Raw genomic sequence first — 19,548 nt, forward strand, 5'->3', positions numbered from 1 at the left:
CCTCGCCGCCACCAGGGTGCGTTGCGGGGCAAATCTTGTGCAGCGGCGGTAGGAAGGTCCTGGTCGAGGGCGGCCTGCTTGTGAAAGAGATGGAGGTTTGTTGCCGGATGAGGAAGGAGATACCTGCTCAAGTGGTGCTCTTCGTTAGGCGGTGCTTGACGGTGGCGTTGGTCATCGAGCGTTGCGATCTTCAACGGTGGCTCGGCCTGGCAATGTCATCGGAGAAGAGGGAGTCGGTGCATGGTCCTTGATATTAACGTCTGATCTGGAGTTGCCATGCACGGGCATGGGTGTTTTTTATTCAGTTTTTTTAGGGAGTATTCGAGTTTGGTTTGGGCGGCAAGGCGGCAGCGTTGTTCTAATGTGGGAATAATGTTTTCCCCGCTCTTTCCCTGCCCCGTTGGTGCGCTTATCGTCGGGGGAGGACATGTGGAGCCATCTCTCCGCTAGGTCTTCCAACATTGGGTCGGTTTGGGTTTCGGGTGGATATATCTATATTCGACCCGCTTTCATGGACTTTGAAGTTTTTACGGGCTCTTATCCGTGTTTTCTTCTCTGGGGTGGCGTCTCCTGGTTTGCAACGACGGCTTTCCTAGCCGCTGCTTCTACAAGCTCCTACGCTTACAAACATTTGCTCCGTCGAGATGAAGGCCCAGAGGGGGCATCGAGCTACGCTCATGGCACTTCGCCGATGAATGCAGAAGGAATAATACTTCGGCGCCCTCAAGAATTTTGAACGTAATTTTATTTTTTTCCATATAGGTGTGTTTCTAAAGACATGCTACGATGCTTAATGTACTAGTACATGGATTAGCTAGGCCTTTTCGGAACAAAAGTAAAAGCACCTCGATCGATATCTCGAGGATGAGTTAACAAAGTGGCAAGGGGAGCGATGGACGGAGCGAATCGGGCGGGGAGCAAGGCGTGCATGCATGCACGCACGCAGCACGAGCATCGAATCACGTGACGCCGACGAGGATCCCGAGGCGGACGGGGGAATCGTCGCCGGCACGTGCCGCCTCGTGCCTGGCCCCCATGCACGTGACGCCACTGGCCTGCATGCGACTTTTTCTTACCACTCCACCACCACCATGGCCTGTTCGTTCCTTCATACAGTACTGTATGCGCCTAGCTTACTAGCTGTGCACCATCCTCCATGGTCGATGGCAGCCAAACTCAACTGGTCGTTAGTTTGGTCGATGGATGGATGGATCCGACGTGATCGTTGCACGATTCGCTCCCGATAAACAACTGCCGGTACGTACGTACAGTGGTAACAAGACTAGTTAATGAGAAGAAGATGAGAATAATCAAAAGACTCCAGAAATGCCAGCGGAGGTATAACATGCAACCTCTGCTCCGGTAGCCATATATAAACCTGCTGCTGCAGCAGCTGGTGCTTTCGCTCTGACACACGCACACCTCCCTTGCCGGCCGGGAGCGGTGGGTCGTCCCTGCTGCCAGTTGGAACCTCTCTCTCAATGAAGCGAAGCTATCCATCCAAACATCCATCCATCGATCAGCTTCCTCTTTCCATGCAAGTAGGGCATCTCCCACGCCAGCCCTCAAAACGAACACCCGTATTTGTCCGTGGACTAGTCCGGACTTGTTCGCAGCGCCCACAATTATATCTGGCCAAACCTTGGGCCGGGCCTAGCCAAGCCCGAGGCAAAAAACCAGGCCCGGGTCCGGCCATCGGGCCTGGTTTTTAGGCCTGGGCCTAGCCATCGGGCCTGGTTTTTAGGCCCAAGCACGGCCCAAACACGTAAAAGCCCGGTGGGCCTTGGGCCGGGCGGCCCGGCCCGGCCATCGGGCTCAAAATCTAGGCCCAAGCCCGGCCTGGGAGTAGCGTCGGGCCGGGCTGGGCTTCCCATGGCCAGGACTATCCACAATACAAGAAAATTATAACATAATTCATGTAAACACGATGGAACTCTTTCAAACGGGCATAAGTTTGGACATATAATTTACATAAACCATGGCATATGTTGTCGGTTCAATTAAAACCTAAAAAACCTAGATTAATTTCAAGCGGACGGTGACCTCGCACGCCAGGTCAGGCTGGCCGGCGGCACTTCCGTTGTCGCCCGTGCTGTCGTCTGAGCCAGAGTGCTACTTCCAGCGGCGCAAAGGGCTCACGGGCGCGACAGCCCTGGCCAACCGCCACCTGACGCTCGTGGAGGAGCCGCTTTTGTTTCCTCCTGCACCGCGCGGAAGGCTGCCACGAGTAACGTCGGCCCTGGCCTGGGAGCCCTGCCCTTTCCCCTGCCTACGATGGCAGAGGTGTCGCCGAGTGACAGCTCCTCCCCAATCTTGGGAGCATCCCGTCGAGGATGCGCAGTCGTCATGCGGACGTTTGTGTGGTGGTCAACGATCGCTCGCGGGTCCAGGCCTCCGCTAGTCCAGGTTCCGCGAGGACCTAGGCTGGCGCCTTGTCGGATTTCATGAACACCGAGCAGAGGTGTTTTTTTCAGTAGAGAGGGTGTTGGGGTGGGACAGGATGGTCAGACGCGTAGCGGAGGTCCGTACTCCGCAAACCTCCACCAACTTTGCGTCTTGTTTGCGGGAATTCAGACACGTCCGCGGATGTATGCGGCACCGTCTTGGATGGTTAAAGTGATCCAAACGCGTCGGTCCAGACCGTTGCGGGCGTTTTGCAGCATGGCGTCGGAGATGCCCTTAGCTGTCTCATTTGTTTTGTTGTGTTGGTGTGGTGCCATTTGTGCCCTATGGTGCATTAATTACCGGTGTTCCCATTTCTCTGTGGTTAGAAACAATTATTTCTAGTTCCATCACCATTGAACATATTAGAATCTGTTTGAGGCTGCAAGTACATGAAAATATGAGGAAATTCTCTTACATATATATGTCAAGACTATGGACAGTTGACATGGAAATACTAATATTATTTTTGAATGGATCCTGGCAGTAGCAGCAGCAGTAGTTACTGGATTGGCTTTTAAAAGCAACGGCGACATGGGTAGATGGAGAGCAGCAGCAACCCGAAGCAAAGCAAGCGCTGTGCTGTGCTGTGCTACGGCTGGCCGTGGCCAGGCACGCAGTTACAGCCATCGATGGAGCTAGCAGCTAGTATAAGTAGTATATGTACTGTGCGTAGCTACCTAGGTAAACTACAAGGTGATAAGTGAAGGGAATGAAGGGTTGACGTCAAGGCCCGCCGGCCGGCCGGCAACGTGGAGTGTCGGTGAACGCTCGTGCCTTCCCTTCACTGGCTTCATGTTCATGCATGGGGACTCCCTCCCTCCCTCCCTCCTTTCCCTCCTTGGCGTTTACTTTCATCTTCCTCCTCCCCCATCTGCGGCGGCTGCTGCTGCTGCTACGAGAGTTTCTTTCTCGGATTTCACCGTTAGCTAGAGCCGAGTGCCCGGCCGTTTGTTTATTATTGGTTCGTGCGGACACATCCACCACCCATCCATCATCCATGCCACTGCACTGCACTGCACCGCACCGTCTTCCTTGCTTCCATCATGGGTGGGCGCGGTACGTGCATGTACAGCAGCACATGCATATACCCCCTCCGGTTACTAAATATAAGCCTTTCTAGAGATTCCACAATAGACTACATACAGATATATATATATAGACGTAATTTAAAGTGTAAATTCATTCATTTCGCTCCGTATGTAGTACATATTAAAATCTCTAAAATGACTTGTGTTTAGAAACGGAGGGAGTAGTACTTACCATTATGCCTGGCCGTTTTTGTTTTTTACCCCCACACTCCACCACTCCAGTATTAATATATGTATGATACACAATCGATGTGTACGTACCTACGCCCGGGCACATCTTCCGTCGTTGCTACGTAGTACCTCTAGTAAGTAAGTACAGTAGTACGTACCATGGAGTCACTACCGATGCTGTAACGACATGCAATAGTGCTACCCGGCCGGCCGGTTGCAACTGGCTAAGGTTAGGTAGCGGTCGCCTAGCTAGCTAGCTAGCTAGTCACGTTGATATGACGGATCATGGATGAGCTCATTTTCATCTCCGTCCCTCTCCCTCACCCGCCAACAGAATTGGAAGGGACACGGTTAGTGCATGGCGCTGCATGCATGCATGACTGCCCCTCTAGCTTGCTACCGACTGACATATCGTCGGTCCTAGTCGACATCCACCCCCGGTCCATTACTACTACTCCGTACGTACCATGCATGCACCACCTTCAGGAAGATACCTGTATGTACTATGTCACGTCCTAAAATGCGGGCGGGCATGTCGGTCGGTACTCCGTAGACGGATGACGCTTCCAAGATGCGGACGAGCAATGCACCCAGCCCAACACATCCTCGTCTATGCCCACGACGTACGTACACGTACATACGCCGGACGGGAACAAGTGCTTCAACTTTGAGCTACGTACTAGTGCTACTACCTGACTGCAACCAACGAAACAAAACCAAATAATTCGAGCCGGTTACTCAGAGGGCGTTTGTATCCAGGGACTTGTTGGTTTAGGGACTTAAAAAGGTCTCTATAAGTCTCATCTAAACTAAACAGAAGGGACTTATAGGGACTTAAAGTGGACATTTGAGACTTACAAAATAAAACTCTCAAGGAAGGACTTATAGTTGTAATATGGTTTTTAGTCCACGTTCAGTCTCAGAAAACAAATAGGTAGGGACTTTTTAGAAACTTAGGACTTATAAGTTGGGACTAAAAAAGGTCCTAGAACTTATGAATCAAACATGCCTTAGTTTTACTCTGATGCATATAGTAGTAGCCAGTAGTGGATGCTGTGGAGCTGATCTCGGAGGCCGCCGGAAGCTTCCTGCTGCCTGCTAGTATGGGCGGGCTGATTAGTTAACTAGGAGTACCTTTTTTTTTTACTTACACCATTGTAATTAGTTAAGTAAACTGGTACAGTAGTACAGACGGCCTGGTAGTAGGAGTACGTACTAGGTAATTAGACGGACGAGAGAGGACGGATGGGTGGATGATGAGCGGAGTGGTTAACTTTGGGGCCGGGGTTCTGTTGTGGGTTCTGACAACGGCTAGCTGTAAAACACATGACTAATTGGACGGGGTGAGGAGGAGGAGGCGTCTCTTTCGGGCCTCTGACACCCCCCTGCACGGCAGCACGTGGTGGTAGCTTTCCGCGGGCCCTGCCGTACCACTGCCACGTGTCGGTTGGCGGCCGGACAGCCCCTGCCGACGTCAGGGACCACCGCCGCCCCCCCCACCATGCACGCATTTCCTTCCGCTATTGGTTAGCAAGTTATGTTACCCATTCATGCTCACATGTTTCTACCACTAACCTCCTCCTCTTGTTCTTTCACCTATAGCTTGTTCCAAATGGTACGCACGCACAGTACTATCTATGCTCCATGATTGATCAAAACAAAATGTTCTCCGAGCACATCGATCATGGCGTATACGCTTGGGTTAGCACGTAGTACACTAATTGTGTGAGAATATGTATATATATATAGCCTATGTATATATGCGTACCCTGAAAGGTCATTGGCTTTGATGACTCCTCTCCCATGATGAACAGTAATAGACTGGCTCTGGGCTCCCGCGATGGAGCGGCAAGCGGCGGTGCGTCGTCGGCTCATTCAGGAGGAAGAAGACGGCCGACCCCTAGACACTTCGATGTAATAATTTCATTGTTTTTCAACTGTTGGTTTCCTTAATACGGAGTAGATTTGAATAAGTTATTCGCAAAAAAAAAGGAAGAACGGGACGCGACAGGATCTTGCCTTATCTTTGAAGATAGATACACTCCTCATAATATATGTGAATACGAATACCGATAGTTATAGCGTACGCCAACAAAAAAGTAATTTATAAAAACATTATTTGGTGCATGGGCAGCAGTAGCTTTCATGGTAGCTGGATGGATCAAGTATCGTTAGTTCCAATACATGCATGCATACATGCATGTTTCCTCAAGGCCGGGCTCACTTGTCGCCTGCCTTGCTTCCATCTCGCACGCCACCTAACTCCATGACACTGCTACTACTATGCGGTGCTACGTGTAGGTCCATCTACTTATACCAGGCAATAAAGCTCTAATTAAGTGCAAAGCTTGCTAATTAATTGAGCCAACAAGATCACTACAGCTATCTATCTATGTGAACACCTCTCAATCACTCTCAACAAACATGCACATACTATGCTATCTTCCAATAAAAGCTAGTGATGTTCTGAAAAATGTATGACTATTTAGCTTCGTCGACTTACAATTACAATTATCTCACAGTAAACGTAGAAATGATTATTTCTTAGCTGACCATGAAATTTGAAATAGACAATCGCTAGCTGCTTGATAGGGATAAGTCATGTTGCTGGCAACTTGTATAATTGACCTCCATCCAATTTACGCACGCCCGTGCCCACCTAGCTGGTAAAAGAAACGTGCATGATTCATGACTTGTGGTGCCACTAGCTTGGTGTTTGGACCATGGCGTTCCAATGAGTAATTACGGCAAATAAATTCTGGCCCTTTGTTGGCTTTGTACCCACCTTCTTTGGGATTCCATCCATCCATGGACCGCTTGCCATTATCAATTTGCTGGCCCGGCAGGGTCCGACCAGTACCTATTTGATCGTCAGCTTTGCGTAACACCAAAAGGCTGCCAAAAATATCCATACGCATGCTAGTTACCCATATATACACAAGGCAGATTATCACCCGACGACCAATTGCTAAAGGTTTATGTGGATGGAGATTTTCTTTTCTTTGAAAAAGCCCGAGTACAATGTAAATTTGGACACACAATGGTCTCAAACACTCTCGAGTCATGGATTCAGAATTGACAAAGTCACCATATGTGCCTTGCCATCAACAAGAACATGGCCTACGCTGAAGGTATGATCTGTGTTAACAAGGCACACATGGCACGGAAGTTGTGTTCGTTCCCAGGTGGGCTGGGGTACAATCACCCTACCAGGCATCGAACCAATGGTTGGTTCTCTTGCTGGACAGAGGTTTCATATGAGCATGCATGATTTCAATTCATACATAATATATACTCTCTCTGTTCCTAAATACATTATCTTTTAGAGATTTTAATATGGACTACATACGGAGCAAAATGAGTGAACCTACACTCTAAAATGTGTCTATATACATCTGTATGTAGTCCGTATTGAAATAACCAAATGTCTCATATTTAGAAATGGAGGGAGTATAATTATTATAACATTCACGAGTTTGAAGGAAGATCGTATATTTGAGGGGAAAAGTTCACAATTTTAGACAATTCACATATCTTAGTGAAAAGTTTCACGAGTTTGAGACAAAAAGTTTACGGATTTGAAAATTTTCATGAATTTAAGGTTAAAAAATCCTGAATTTAGGAAAAAAGTTCATGAATTTGAAAAAGGAGAAATATTCATGAAATTTAACTTGTGAAAAGGAAAACAAATCAAAAAGAAGAACAACCAAAAACCGGCTTGAAGCCAGACAAAAACAAAGTAGGAAGGAAAAACAGCCAAAAGAAAAAACACAAGAAGACAAAAATATTCGCTCCTGTGCTGAATGGGCCGGCCCGTTTCGGTTGTGGAGTGGTAAGGTGTGCGCCGGAAAGCAACTAATTGAGGAGCACCCCTTCCTGAGCCTTCCCAAGGCTCACTTGGGGCGGCTGAGAGCACGCCAATGTCGCCCTCAGGGCCCTTTTCTGGATTTTTTTCTGCACGTGTTTTCGGCCTTTTAGAAGTTATTTTTTTTGTTTTTTCAGCTTTTTGGTTCTCCACCAGTTTCTTTAGCTTTTCAAATAAAAAAATTCATTTTTTTGTTTTCGTGATAAAATGATTTTTTTTCTCCTTCCGCGAGTGCCTTTCTGAAATGGAAAAATATGCTTTATCTTTTTTTGCTTCCACGAGAGGCACGGTCATGCCTCTCGGAAACAAAAAAATGTTTTCCCTTCTTTTTTCTTCCGTGAGAGGCACGAATTTGCTTCCGTGAGAGGCACGGTCATGCCTCTCAAAAACGGGAAATAAAACATGTTTTCTTCTTCTTTTTTTCCTTTTGTGAGAGGCACAATTTTGCTTCCACGAGAGGCACGGATTTGCTTTCGCAAGAGGCACAGCCGTGCCTTTCGGAAACGGCTTCTGGAAAGGGAAAAAAAGACGTACCCCAGTGTGCTCCCCCTCCCCCTGGCTTTCTTTCGTCCGGAAAAAAAGTTCATAAAGACCTATCAATATGAGATCTAATTTTAAAGATCTCGACACGAGGAATCCAATGATGAAAACGGTTCGAGATTTGGACGCACGGTTTAAAAGATAAAATATTTTGAATAAATGGATCTATTAAAAAAAAGAGAAAACTCCCAGCGTGCCACTTGTCGCTACCTGAGAAGGTAAGAGTGACCTTTGCAAAGAGTGCTATTTAATTAGTGTTTTCGTGTGCGCCGCATACTGAATACAATCTACTGCGCACCAATTCGGGGTTTGTCTCGCTTGTAGCGAGAAGAAAGAACGCCTCGCCTATGGCACCTCTCAAAATGGTCCGTCCCGTCGCAGCAGGAAGGGCTGGCTCTTGGCGCACATTTTTTTATTTCCTTTAGTTATATTTCTCAAATAGAAACATATTTTATTTAATTCTGATAAAGTATTAATCACTCCTTTGAAAATCGTTTGTTTAGTGTAAAACAACTATTCACAGAACTTTTAAAATGTTGATAGCGTTTGAAAATTTGTTCGTGACATTCAACAAATTTTCACACACTTCGAGAAAATGTTCGTGACATCTAAAGAAACTTTTATCCAATATAATTTTTTTTGTCAGTCAGAAAATTTGTACCAATAAAACTTTCAAAAAAATGTGATGTGTTCGTACCATTAAATAAAGTAATTGACATTTTAAAGAAATACTCACGCATTTCAGAAAAATGTTCATTGCATTTAAAATATTTTATACAATGATTTAAAACCTTTTCCTAGTTTTACACAAAATTTCAATGTGTATTTGCAAAATATGTAAAAAAAATGTTGAACATGCACACTAAAAGTGTACAATGTGTTGGAAAATGGGAAAAAGAAGATAACTAATGAAGAAATACGGAAGAACTGAAGAAAAGTGGTGAAGAAACAAAAAATATCATTTACAAACAACACACATAAACAAAACAAGGAAAAAAACAACCAGCTCAGACTATTAATATTTTGGGCCCAACTCGTTAACCCAAGCTGCATCTTGAAAAAGCCCTGGAGCAACTAGTTAACGAGCGCTCCTTTGGGAGCCTCGGAATGATCAGCGCCACTTGGCGCGCTCTCAGCCATTCGCCATGTGTCGTGCTCTGGACGTTCCCTCTGGATTTTGTTTTTATTTTTATTTTTCCACACGCGTTTTCAACTTTTTAAACAGTTTTCCATCGGTCTTCCTTAGCTTTTCGATCAAAAAAATTTAACAAAATTTTTTTGCGCGAAAAACGTGCTTTTTTTCTTTCGCGAGAGTCATGGTTTTGCTTCCGCGAGAGGCACGGTTTTGTTTTCGCAAGAGTCACGGCCGTGCCTTTCGGAAACGAAAAAAAACACGTTTTCTGTTTTTTTCCTTTCGCGAGAGTCACGGTTTTGCTTCCGCGAGAGTCACGGCTGTGCTTTCGTGAGAGTCACGGGCGTGCCTCTCGAAAACGAAACAAAAACGCGGTTTCTATTTTTTTTCTTTTCACTAGAGTCACGGTTTTGCTTCCGCGAGAGGCACGGTTGTGCTTTAGCGAGAGTCGCGTCCGTGCCTCTCGGAAACGGAAAAAAACGCGTTTTCTGTTTTTTTCTTTCGCAAGAGTCACGGTTTTGCTTCTGCGAGAGGCACGGTTGTGCTTTCGCGAGAGTCACGGCCGTGCCTCTCGGAAACGAAAAAAACGCGTTTTCTGTTATTTTTTCCTTTCGCCAGAGTCACGGTTTTGCTTCCGCGAGAGGCACGGTTGTGCTTTCGCGAGAGTCACGGCCGTGCCTCCTCGGAAACAAAAATACGTGTTTTCTCTTTTTGTTTTCCTTCCGCGAGTCACGGTTTTGCTTCCGCGAGAGACACGACAGTGATTTGTGAGAGGCACAGGCATGCCTGCTTCGGAAAGGGAAAAGCCAGTGCCCCCGATTCAGGTTTTTTCGTTTGATTTTTTTGTGAAAAAAAAGTTCGTAAAAACCTATCAACATGGGATCTAGTTTTGAGGATCTCGATCCGAGGAATCCAAAGGTGAAAGCGGTTCGAGATTTGGATGCACGGTTTGATAGATAAAATGTTTTAAATAATCAAATCTACGAAAAAAAGATAAAACATCTGGGTTGCGACAAGTGATGTGATGTGCGCTGCATGTGTATCACTTGTCGTAACAAGGGGAGTTAGAATGATCTTTACAATAAATACTCCTCAATTAATGATTTCGAAAAAGCCTTGAGTGCTCCTTGTTGGCACCTTATGCGTCAAGTTGGCTCGCAGCACTCACGTGCAAGCTCTCTTGGGCCAGGCCAATTAGCACAAAAGTCGGTCGCTTATTTCGATCGCTTCCATCGATAAAGAAAGAGAGCAACTAGTTGATGAACACTCCTCTGGAAGCCTCACAACAGTCAGCGTTACTTGTGCGCTCTCAGCCACCCACCACATATCGCACTCTGGGTGCTTTCTTTGAATTTTTTTGTTTTATTTTTTCACACACGTTTTCAGCTTTTTAAACGGTTCATTTTCGGGTTTTTTCAACGTTTTGGTTTTTCACCGATCTTTCTTAACTTTTGGATCAAAAACAATTTTGAAAAAAAATTGCATGAAAAAATGAATCTTCTTTCTTTCTTTCGCGGGAGTCATGGTTTTGCTTTCGCGAGAGTCACGGCCATGCCTCTCGGAAATGAAAAAAACGTGTTTTCTATTTTTTTTCTTCTGCCGAACACGGTTTTGCTTCCGCGAGAGGCACGGCCGTGCCTCTTGGAAAGGAAAAAAATGTGTTTTTTTCTTTCCGTGAGAGTCACGGCTTTGCTTCCGCGAGAGGCACGAAACGGAAAAAACATGTTTTCTGTTTTTTTCTTTCGCAAGAGGCACGGTTTGCTTTCGCAAGAGGCACGGCCGTGGCTCCTCAGAAATGAAAAAAACGTGTTTTCTCTTTTTTTTTCCTTCTGCGAGAGGTACGGTTTTGCTTCCGCGAGAGGCACGGTGTGATTTCGCGAGAGGCACAGGCGTGCATATTTTGGAATGGGAAAAAACCTGTGCTCCCGGTTTGATTTTTTCATGAAGAAAAGTTCGTCAAAACCTATTAATATGGGATCTAGTTTTGAAGATCTCGACGCGAGGAATCCAACACTGAAAACGGTTCTAGATTTAGACGCACGAGTCTTGAATAAACAAATGTACGAAAAAAGGGAAAACTCCCAGGTTGCGACAAGTGGCGCACATGCAACACGCCACTTTTCACAACCTGATAAGGTGGGAGTGATCTTTGCAATGAGTACTCCTCAACTAGTGATTTCGATAAAAAAGAGCTTCCTCGCTCATTCGATGACACCAATTGACCATTGAACCTTTGACCGCTCATAGTTGACCGTGTGCATTGTTGACTTTTGAAATTGTGGAAAAAATATTCATGGATATGAAAAAAGTTTGCAGATTTTGAAAAGAACACAATTTTGGAAAAACTTCACGAATTTGAAAAAGTTGATCAACTTTGAAAAAAACTTCACAAAATTTGAAAACAGTTCATTGATTTTGTAAAAAAAGTTGTAAATTTGAAAAAAGGTCATCGAATTTTTCAAAAAGTCCATCAATTTGAAAAAAAACTTCACGGAATAGAAAACACAATTCATCAATTTTGAACTAAAATCATCGAATTTGAAAAAAAGTTCATCAAGTTTGAGAAAAAAAATCACAATCCTGAAAAGAGTTAATCGATTTTGAAAAATAAATCGTGATTTTCTTAGTTTGGAAAAAGTCCACAAATTTGAAAAATGAAAGAAAAAAAAGGGCAGAGAAAATAAAAGAAATGAAGAAAGAAGAAAAGACGAAAAAAGATGTATGTAATCACACCTGGTGATGTGTCCGGCTGGTTATCGCGGCTTACACTGAAGTCGGGGGGAGGGGGGAGACTAATATAGGATCTCACATGTGAGATGAATAAGATCAATTTCTTTTCAGGAGTCGTAGACACATCCCACATGTTTGTTGTCAGATAATTTCAGATTTTTTAAGTATAAATATGAAGTTTTACGGTTCATTCCATTGATCTCATCTAATGTGAGATCCTATACTAGTCCCCCTCCCCCTTAAACTTGGTGTCGCGAGTTCAATTCATACCTTGCGTGCTTTTCTGGACCTAATATGTGGTACTACGTGTAGGTCCATCTACTAATAACCAGCAATAAAGATCTAATTATGTGCAAAGCTACCTAATTAATTGAGCCAACTAGATGTCAAAAGTGGAGGAGCTTATTGATCCTTACACTGGGAATTGGGATGATATGCTTTTGAGAGACTATTTCTCACCAGTAGATGTGCAAAGGATATTGCAAATTCCGCTTAACACACATATGATGGAGGACTTTGTTGCTTGGGACTATACAAGGTCTGGTACCTCTCAGTAAGATCGGCTTATTACAGGGAGTTGGAACACCAATTTGGTCCTCGTCTTATAAGAGCTGATGGGCAAGGTAATGTCCATATAAATAAGTATGGAAAGATGCATGGAAACTTAAGGTGCCTGGCAAAGTAAAACACTTCGCATGGAAAGTGCTTCATGGAGTTCTCCCATGTTATGGCGTTCTTGCTGGACAACATATCCCCATATCGCCACAATGTCCTCGATGCTCAATCGATGCAGAAGATGTGCAGCACACACTATTTGGCTGCCGTATGGTAAAGGAAGTTTGGGAATGCTTAGGCCTCTTGGAAACTGTGAAGAAAACAATGGCCGAAGATAAATCTGGTGCCATCACCTTGGAGATACTTCTCAAACTTACAGAGACAGTCGATGGTCTTTCGGTGGCGGAACTGGCAATAGTTGTAGCGTGGTTTCTACGGTGGCAGCGATGCTAGCTTGTGAAACGAGTGGACATCCAAGGCCCAGATAAAACGACAATGTCAATTAAAGTCCTTGCAACAAACTATATCCGATCTTTTATGCCCAAGTTGCCAGCAAGGACTAGTAATCATATGTGGAAAAAACCACCTCATGGTGTGGTAAAGGTGAACGTTGACACATCTTCTCATGCGGACACACTGTCCAAAGCTAGTGGTGTAGTTCTATATGATGACCGTGGCGATTTCATTGCTGCTGCATCTTGGTTCATCCCGCATGTCCGCGATGTTGATGCTGTTGAACTATTAGCAATCAGAAATGGTATGTTCCTTCTGGCAAGTATGGGATGCAATTCGGCAGAGGTGGAATCAGATAGCTCCTTTGCAGTTGAATCAATTAATTTGATGGATGGATATTTGGGACCTGATGCCGCCGTTGTTGCTGAAAGTAAGCAACTATCTCTCGATTTCTCAAAGTTATCTTTCAAACTTTGTTTCAGAGAAGCGAATCAGGTGGTGGACGAGTTAGCAAGACACTCCTTTACTACTAGATCTCCTGGTTCTCGGGATGCTATTATCCCTGATTTTATTTCTCATTTACTTGTAAATGATATGACTATTACATGAGAAATAAAGTCTATTTGTTGTCAAAAAAAAAACTAGATCACTACAACAATCTATCTATATGAACACCTCTCACTCACTCTCAACAAACATGCACATACTATACCATCCTCCAAAAACAAATAATGGTTTGAGAAATACCCCCTCCGTCCTAAAGTAAGTGTCACAACTTTAAAGTTGTACTAAAGTTGAGACACTTATTTTAAAACGGAAGGAGTAGTATATAACTATTTGGCTTTGCAGGATCAACATCTCGTCGATTTAGTAATAAACTTCTTTCTCACTAAATTTGGAAATGCCTATGCTTCCCTTCACTTAGAGAAAAAGAAACAGACACTCGCTAGCTGCTTGATAGAGATAAGTCATACTGCTGGCAACTTCTATAATTGACCTCCATCCATTCAATTTACGCACGCTCGTGAGCACCCACTAGTAGCTTGTGGTGCCACTGGCAAGGTGTTTGGTCCACGGTGTTCCAATGAGTAATTACGGCACATTAATTCCGGCCCGTGTTGGCTTTGCACCCACCTTCTTTGGGAATCCATCCATAGTCCATCCATCAATTTGCTGGCCCGACAGGGTCCGACCAGCACCAATTTGATTTGATGATCGTCAGCTTTGCGTAGCGCCAAAAGGCTGCCCAAAATATCCATACGCCAAGGCATGCATGCAAGTTACCCACACAGCATACACATGCAAATTATCAGCTGTAAGAGCATTACTAGTAAAACCCTCAAACCTTCAAACCCTCACTAGCGTTTTAAGGGTTCAAAAATGATTTTTTAATGCATTTTTACGGGTTAAAAAATAGGGGCAAAGATTAGAACCCTCAAACCCAACCCTTATAACGGAATATTCCCCATGAACGACGTTGTCGTTGCGCGCGGGAGGTCGACGGGGTGGCCGCCGGCGACGGGGGCGACTAGCAGCGGCGGTCGCGGACATTGATGCGGGAGTTGGGAGGATTTTTCCCTCCCGCGCGAGTATAACCGCCAAATGAGGGTTGTGATAGGTTTTGCTCCCCAACCCTTACTTTTAAGGATTGGGAGAGGGTTTGAGGATTGGACCTTTAAAATTTTTTTAAGGGTTTGAAGGTTAAGGGGTTCTAGCCTATGGCTTTTTTTCAACGAAAACTGTAAAAAATCAATTATTTTTAGAGCTATGAGGGTTTGAGGGCTCTACTAGTAATGCTCTAAAGCTCAAATGACCGAATGAGAGGTAGGCGACCAATTACTGAAGGTTTATGTGGATGGAGCTCTTCTTTTCTTTGAGAGGCCGGAATAGAACGTATGCTTGGACGCATCACACGTTGAAGACGGGAGCCATGGGTTCAGAATTGACAAAGTAACCACATCTGCCTTGCCATTAACAAGAACATCGCCTAGCGTTGAAGGTATTGTCCGCATTAACAAGAACTTAGCATGGAACTTGTGTTCGTTCCCAGGTGGGCTGGGGTACAATCACCCCACCAGGCATCGAACCAATTGTTGGTTCTCTTGTTCGATACAGGGTTTTTTATGAGCCTGAATGATTTTGATTCATACATAGTATATACATTTTTCAATGAGGCCACTCATCAAACATATCAGATCACCCTAAATTCCCACGTGTTAGGCACATTCCTACACCTCAGATTTATAATGTTCTGTTCATGTCGTGCATTGGTACTCACTATCAAGCCCATAGTGGTGCTGAGATTAAGTGAATTATATATCTACATTATATTTTAAATTATGTGGGAATTGTTAGGATGGATTTTTTTTTTGAAATGAAGGAGGACCTCCGGCCTCTGCATCTGGACGATGCATGCAGCCACTTTATTAATTATTCACACAAGACCTTACAAAGTCATACAACAGTAAGACTGAAGCCACCGTCTAGGCAAAAAAAGTGTCGCTACTCCTATCCAAGAGATGAAGGATGCTGATAGTCTGGGCCTTGTACCAAACAGACCTCGCAGCCAAACCTAACATCTAAGACCTGAGGTCCCATCCAGGACGCCTGTCGGGTATGGGTCACCTACTAGTCTGGCGCACTCCTCAACCAGGACGCCTGCCGGGTCTGAGGCCGCCGCAGCCACCTGCCACCAATCCATCTTCAGAGTTGTACTGCTGCATGTACGTTGCCCGGTCTAGCTGCCGTCGACGCCACCACGACGCCAGACCGCGTCACCCTTCTGCGCGAGTCCATCTCCGCGCATTGGACGCAGAGTCACCACAGCGCCATGCCGCCGAGACCCGCCACCATCAATGAGTGAGATGCCACACCGCTCCACCAAAGAATCCGTCCTCTGGTCCTGCATCCAGCTGCTGCTCAAAAAACGATGCCCCCATGAGAGAAAATGACGCCCCAAAAGCACCACCATCGTCCGATCCGGATACTCCGGATCAAGGTTTTCACCCAGAGCAGCGCAAGTCGACAGAAGCTGCAGAGGCGATGTCTTCAACAAGATAACGACGCAGAAACGCCGCCATCGCCCGCCATGACCCGAGTCATAGCACGGTTTTCACCGGCAGCCCCGTTTCCCCACTGTACGCCGGGACTGGATGCGAGAATCCACAACCATCTAGCCGACCACCTCCGGCGAAGAAGATGGCCACCACCTCCACGCCAAGGGTCGGAGCCCCCAACGTCCTCGTGCCGCGTGCCTAGTCCAGAGGCCGCTTGCCGCGCCGGAACAAAGGATGCGCACGACGGCTCGAGGAACCACCATCCAGATCCGAATGGGATCCAGATCGGACACCCTAGCCGCCGACGTGATCTCTTCATTGCCGCCACCAGCACGACAACCCTGGTTGCCATCGGCCTGCGCCATCGCCCTTGGATCGGCCACAGTGGGTCGCTGAGGGAGTCCTGGATTAGGGGGTGTTCGGGTAGTCGGACTATACCTTCAGCCGGACTCTAGGACTATGAAGATACAAGATTGAAGACTTCGTCCCGTGTCCGGATGGGACTTTCCTTGGCGTGGAAGGCAAGCTTGGCGATGCGGATACTCAAGATCTCCTACCATTGTAACTGACTCTGTGTAACCCTAACCCTATCCGGTGTCTATATAAACCGGAGGGTTGTAGTCCGTAGGACATCAACTTCATATACAACAATCATACCATAGGCTAGCTTCTAGGGTTTAGCCTCCTTGATCTCGTGGTAGATCTACTCTTGTACTACCCATATCATCAATATTAATCAAGAAGGAGTAGGGTATTACCTCCATCGAGAGGGCCCGAACCTGGGTAAAAACATCGTGTCCCTTGTCTCCTGTTACCATCCGGCCTTGACGCACAGTTCGGGACCCCCTACCCGAGATCCGCCGGTTTTGACACCAACATTGGTGCTTTCATTGAGAGTTCCTCTGTGTCGTCGCCTTTAGGCCCGATGGCTCCTTTGATCATCAACAACGATGCGGTCCAGGGTGAGACTTTTCTCCCCGGACAGATCTTCGTCTTCGGCGGCTTCGCACTGCGAGCCAATTCGTTTGGCCACCTGGAGCAGATCGAAAGCTACGCCCCTGGCCATCAAGTCAGGTTTGGAAGCCTAAATTACATGGCAGACATCCGCGGAGATTTGATCTTCGACGGATTCGAGCCACAACCAAGCGCGCCACACTGTCTCGCGGGGCATGATCTAGCTCTGTCACCGAACAGTATCCCGGAGGCCGCAAACGCACCAGCTCTGACCCTTAATTCGAAGCCAGTTGTGTCAATCGAGGATGAGCGGTTGCACGTCACCTCGGGGGCTGCGATCTCAAAGGCGATCGAGCCGAACGCCGGCCCCACACTCCGTGTGACTCACGACTCCGAGGACCCGGACTCCGAACCCCCCGCGCCCCTGCCGATCGAATCCGATTGGGCGCCAACAATGGAGTTCACCGCCGCGGATATCTTTCAGCACTCGCTTTTTGGCGATATCCTGAATTCTCTTAAGTCTCTCTCTTTATCAGGAGAGCCCTGGCCGAACTGCGGTCAGCGAGGATGGGATACAGACGATGAAGAAATTCAAAGCCCACCCACCACCCACTTGGTAGCCACTGTCGACAATTTAAACGACGTGCTCAACTTCGACTCCGGAGACATCGACAGCATGGATGACGATGCAGGAGATACCGATGAACCAACGCCCATAGGGCATTGGACAGCCACCTCATCTCATGATGTGTACATGGTGGATACCCCTAAAGGAAGCGACAACGAGAAAAAAGAGGATGGAACGGGAGATCGACCCCCCGAAAAGCAATCAAAGCGTTGGCGTAAACGCCGACCCAAGCCCCGCTTCGATAAAAACCCAGCCATAGAGCAGGACGAGCCGGTAGACGACGAGCAGGCCTTAGAGCAACCGTCCGAACAGGGCAACACGGATAGAGAAACCGAACATCCCTCCTCCGGCGAAAACGGAATTCCGGATGACCTCACGCCGGATAAACCCATGGAGCAGAAGAATCTCCACAAGAGGCTCGTTGCAACTGCACGCAGCCTAAAAAAGCAGAAGCGGAAGCTAAAAACAGTGGAAGATGCACTCCGGATTAGATGGAGCAAAGTAATCAATACCGCAGATAAATACGGCGACGGTTGCCGCACTAAAAGCTATCCGAAAAGAAAGCTATTGCCTGAATTCGACGAAGAGGCCCTAGAGCCCTCGCATTCAAAAAATAAGAAAGCCACACGGTTGGATAGACGACCCCACAAAGCGGCAAGCGGCGCCACACTTAAATCGGCATGCGACCCACCTAAGTATTCGCATCATGGCCTAGTTAGGTCCATTTATGGGCCAAGAAAGCAAGCTCTCGTAAGCAATGCAGTAAAGCCATCATCAGAATCCGGCACACCCAAATACAGGGGCGCCGCACACCCCCTATGTTTCACCGATGAGGTCCTGGACTATGAATTTCCAGAGGGATTCAAACCCGTAAACATATATAGAGGCATATGATGGAACAACAGACCCTGGAGTCTGGATCGAGGATTATATCCTCCACATACACATGGCTAGAGGAGATGATCTCCACGCCATAAAATATTTACCCCTTAAGCTTAAAGGGCCAGCCCGGCATTGGCTTAAAAGCCTTCCTGAAAACACAATTGGAAGTTGGGAAGAGCTCGAGGATGCTTTCCGAGAAAATTTTCAAGGGACCTATGTCCGCCCTCTGGATGCAGACGATCTTAGTCACATAACTCAACAGCCTAGAGAATCAGCTCGGCAGTTCTGGAATAGACTCCTCACTAAAAAGAATCAGATAGTCGACTGTCCGGACGCCGAAGCCTTAGAAGCTTTCAGGCATAACGTCCGAGATGAATGGCTCGCCAGACACCTCGGCCAAGAAAAGCCAAGAACAATGGCCGCACTAACAAGCCTCATGACCCGCTTTTGTGCAGGAGAGGACAGCTGGTTGGCAAGGTGCAGCTCCAGTGACCCAAGTACATCCGAAACTAGGGATGGAAACAGAAAACCGCGACGCCACAAGGACCGTCGCTGGACTAAGGAAAAAAGTCCGAAGAGCATGGCAGTAAATGCCGGATTCAAAGGCTCACGACAAAATCAGACAAAACCACCCCTCCAGGATAACAGGGACGATCCATCCAACTTAAATAAAATCCTGGACAGGATATGTCAGATACACAGTACTCCTAGGAAGCCTGCTAACCATACCCACAGAGATTGTTGGGTTTTCAAACAATCCGGCAGACCCAATGCCGAACACAAGGGGCTCGACACACCAAGCGAAGACGAGGACGAACCCCAAAAGCAGAGCACCAGGAAACAAAAGAACTTCCCACAAGAAGTAAAAACAGTAAACTTACTTCACATAACAAAACGTGCGGCGCCCATAAAGGTACGCACCACACGACCTATCCCCAAAGGGCCCCGCCACTGGTTGTCAAAACCAATCATCTTCGATCAGCTAGATTATTCTAGAAATATCAAGAATGCAGGCTGGACTGCCTTGATACTCGATCCAATAATTGGCG

This window comes from Triticum dicoccoides, chromosome 5A (assembly GCF_002162155.2).
Source record: "Triticum dicoccoides isolate Atlit2015 ecotype Zavitan chromosome 5A, WEW_v2.0, whole genome shotgun sequence".
Classification (NCBI taxonomy): Eukaryota; Viridiplantae; Streptophyta; class Magnoliopsida; order Poales; family Poaceae; genus Triticum; species Triticum dicoccoides.